Source organism: Cyprinus carpio, chromosome A7, assembly GCF_018340385.1.
Source record: "Cyprinus carpio isolate SPL01 chromosome A7, ASM1834038v1, whole genome shotgun sequence".
NCBI lineage: Eukaryota > Metazoa > Chordata > Actinopteri > Cypriniformes > Cyprinidae > Cyprinus > Cyprinus carpio.
In genome coordinates this window covers 227,934-232,608 of record NC_056578.1, presented here as the reverse complement: position 1 = coordinate 232,608, position 4,675 = coordinate 227,934, and the positions used below count along the sequence as shown (strand labels likewise).

The following is a 4,675-nucleotide window of genomic DNA, read 5'->3' as shown; positions in this document are numbered from 1 at the left end:
TCATTAGGATATTACTTAAAGGAAAAATTTCATGTTCCATGAAGATATTTGTGTAAATTTTCCTAACCATAATATATGCAAAACTTACATTTTTGATTAGTAATATGCATCTAAATTCATTTGAACACTTTTAAAGGTGAGTTTCTCATATTTAGATTTTTTTTGGCACCCCTCAGATTCCAGGTATTTCGAATAGTTGTATCTCAGACAAATATTGCTGATCCTACAAACATACATCAATGGAAATATTTATTCCTCTTTCAGATGATGTATAAATCTCAATTTCACGAAGTACCCTTAGTACCTGGTTTTGGTGCCCCAGGGTCATTTGGTGTTTTCCCCCCTTTCGTCGTCCGCAGTGGGGTTCTCCACAACGATAGACCCGTTCTGGGACATCAGAGCCTGGATCTGCCGGGGTCATCCACCCCGTTCTGGGCCGCTCAAGAAGCCGGGCAGCGACGGCAGCGTGGTGAACGAGACGGTCACCCGAGCGAGCCACCACTCTCACAGACTGCTTTACTGCAGGTACAGTACGCACCTGCAGGCCGTTACAGACAGCCCGTGTATGCGGACCGCCACTGTACTCACGCTTCGGCATTGGCAGGTTCACCTCTGCTCTCCCGAACCCTTAGGATTAGCGCCAAGCTTCAATGCAGCGGTATTGCCATCGTTTACCCAGGAGTCCACCAAGCAGCTTACTAGGAAGATGCTTCCTATCGTTTCGTGTTTTTCCATCTCAAAGTGCTTGTGCATGCATGCCTTACCAGTCGGTGAGTAACACTCCAAAGTGCATCGTATATCAAGCCACTCTGAAGTAGAGATCACGACACATCAGTTAAACGCTACTATTACTGAGCCTATAATTAACTGTATCTGAATAATAATTGATGATCAATTTTTTAATATACTGAGCAATCTCATATGTATTCCAGTAATTGTGCTGGCGATTTCTCGCCTGTTTCCTTCTGTTTAGCTATTCTTTGCAAACAAAATGTTTTTAACAATACTAAATGAATGGCTTATTTTTAATACTGTACACAACTCGGTTTGAATTCAGAATTCACTGTTAGATTAATATTCTTTTCACAATGGTAATGAGGTAAAGTTTCTGATTCATAAATAAACAGTAATATTATCAACTATCAATACTAGTTATTATGCTTTTAATATTACGACATTGTAATCTGTATTAATATCATTAAATTAATATATTAAGATTAATTGAGTGCATGTATAGACATATCACAATTCTATAATGCGGTATATTATCGGAAAACAAATTCTTACAACGGTAAAATGATTTTATTTCATAATTCACTTTTTTTCATTGAATTTGTTATATTGCTGTGCATAATTTGTTGATTTTGTGATTTATTCACAGAGTATATAATGTTAACTATTTCGCACATCGTGTGAATTACTCATTGTTTAGATTTATTGATTAAATTTTGCACAATATATCATAGTATTTTTATTAAGTATTCCATGCAGATTAAGAAATATAAAATTCGGTACTACTGTGGTAGTATTTGAAAAAAATTACCACGTCTTGGTTTTTGATACCAGAATTCACTTTTTCAACATTTGTTTTTTAGATGATGATGATGATTATTAATTATTATTATTATTATTATTATTATTATTATTATTATTATTACTCCTTATTATTATTATTATTATTATTATTATTATTATTATTATTACTCCTAAGAGACATCTAGTGGTTAGAGTTGCTTAATGTATAAACACCAGTGAACCTATTTATTCAATAGTAATTATTTAATGTTTGGGAATATTGATTATTAAATATTGAATGAGGAGTGTTTACAATTCTGTATCTGTTACTGCTGTGTTCCGTATTTAAAGCAAAATTTACTCAGTATTCTTTTTGGGGATGGCAGACCTCACTTTCATAAATTTATTTATAGTTTTTATGTATTATGATTTGTATTTTTAATTATCATTGAACTGCATCTACTACTACTGTAAACACATATTTTTATTTATTTGTATTATAAATTGTTTTTACCCCGAGTAGTACGCAGCAGTCAGTTTTCATAATAATTCCTTGTTTTTATTTTTATTTTTATGAATAATAGTAATAATAGCAAACATTTAAATACTGTTCCATCTGATCGGGTGTTACCATCATTAATACAAAATTAAATATAATTGTCATAATTATTTAACATACTGTAGGATAGTGCCCCCCCCCACAAATAATATTAATCATAAATTATTCAGGGGAATGGCGTCATAAGGTCTGTGGGCCTTGCGTTCGGTTTCCGATTGGTCCTTTACGCACACAGTTCTGTGGTTTGAGTTCGCTGGTTCTTGTGTCCAGCGGTTCGAGCATTCGGGCGGACAGCGCCGGAGGAAGATCACCACAATACGTGTCCTGTCCGCTAGAGCTGGACATGACGCCCTTCTGGCCTCCAGGTGTGTTTAACGGATACTGAACCATTGACAATACATCAATGATCAGATTCCCCACGGTTAGTCAATTTTCTGCGTCTTCAGAAAAAAGATTCGACGGCGTTGGTTTTCAACTTCCGCGTCGTGTGAATCCCCTAATAAAGCAGTGTTTTAATCGGCAGCGCTGCATTATGGGAAGCGTCTGTTACTCTGCTGCTGTCGTAGAGTTACGTTCACATTCAGTCTGTGTGCAGTTTCTGTCTGGACATAAAACAGACTGCTGACCGCTTGATGAAAAACAAGCTCAGCTGGATTCTACACATTTACACAATTCAGAAAAGGCATCTAGAATTAATCATGGAGCAGATAAAATACATCAATTATTAATCAGTTATCATTTTCTTTATTTAACAGCTGAAATGTGTAAGGTTTTAACTCTTTTTTATGAACTGTTTCAAAGGTTTATTTGCACATTTGATGCAGTGCCCAGTAGAGTAAATTTTGTGCCTGTTTTCAGAAGGGCTGGCTCGATTATGACAAAAAAAATCATAATCCACAACGATTATTTTGAATCAATATGATAATCATGATTATTTTAACACAGTTATTAGTGGGCCATATAACCAAAATTTATTTTAAATGCAGTCTGAAGTATTCAGTTAACAGCCTACTATAGAAGTTTGAATAATCAACTGTAAAATAAAAGAGCATAGTCGTTCACTGTAAGAATTAAACTTGCTTTTTTCTTTATTAAAGCTACAAAAGAATGTCTGTAAGAGCATTTAGTGTTTTTGTGTTTGTCTTTTATTGTTGGATTAATATTAAGCTCACAGTCCGCAGAAGGAATATTAGGCTGCTGTCACTTTAAGAGCCGCATGGATCCGGTTTACTGTTACACCACGTGTTTTTCATTCTTTATCTGTTTACATTTATTACATAACCTACGAGGGTTTACCTGAATAATCACCACATTTCTGGCGTGTGTTTGAACGTTTAGGCGCTAAAAGAGGACTTTATGTGGTCCATGATACTCCTGAGAAACAGCGCAGAAGTTCCTCTTCCGGCGCTTTTAAAACCATTAATACATCGAATCGAACTTTGATAAGTCAACCGCGTCCATTTTGCCAAAGTCACGTTGCATGATTCTCCACATTGAAAATATGGGCTTTTTATGGAGGAGTGAAAGGTTGCTCTGGAAGAGATTATAATAATGGTTTTAGCTACATAAAAGTTTGGCATACTAACTTGACTTTGTTACCATACTAATGTGTGTGTGCTGTGTAATGTCTTCTTATGTATAAATACAGACATTTTTTTTTTAAAATGTATATGTATTGTATTATTTTATGTAAACACTTGTATGCAATTTATATTAAGTATAAATATTTTACATATTAATATAAGTTTTCCTTAATATATACATGAATGGGTGTGTATTTATATAGACATAATAAATATACACATTACACACAGTATGTAAACAAACTTTTATTTTGAATCAGTTAATGCGTTTTTAGCCCCTAGTTATCAGCATTATCAAGCTATTGTTAAAATGTGCTGGAAATATTCAAAAAGTACTGTTTTGTATTTAAATTCAACAAACAATGGATACAAGGTATTTTTTTTGTTTGCATGACCGCATTCGTTTTGCAGCCCTCCTGTCAGTTTTAGTCAATATGGTCGTGATAAGAAAATCAGAAAGTAAGATTCTGTCCTGTTTGTGTCCCATGTAAAGAAGCGGATGTGAGCGGTGTCCGAGTACGCAGCAGCCCGTCGACTGCGTTGAACAACGAAAACAAGGTTAGTGGCTGCGTCTGCTGGCGTTCAGTGAGGTCAGATGCTTGATGACTGGTCCATGTGACGCGTCTCTGTAATCCGCTGCAGGTATTCTCTGTTCGCGGTGGTCAATCATCAGGGCACTGCTGGAGAGCCGGTCACTACACCCGCGTTCATACCGCCAGCACAAGGACCAGTGGTTTTAAATGTGATGATGCCACCATTTATCACTAAAGCCGGCATTAAAGATGGTTCTTGTACGGTGATGGGTCAGTCTCTACACACACACAGACACACGCACAGGCAGACAACCAAATGCGAGACAATGACGTCACCAACACACAGACCGCACAATGACTCACAGACACGCAGACAGTGACCTCACAGACTCCCAGACACGCAGTGACTCACGAACCGCACTCACAGACACGCACGCACAATGACTCACGACAACGCACGCACACATGACTCACTAGACACCAGC

General features: G+C 36.5%; 1 pseudogene; it reads left to right on the top strand.

Moving 5' to 3' along the window:
* Nucleotides 1–2,459, top strand: part of LOC122145492 — a 19,478-nt pseudogene extending 17,019 nt beyond the window's left edge.
* The last annotated feature ends 2,216 nt before the right edge of the window (nucleotides 2,460–4,675 follow it).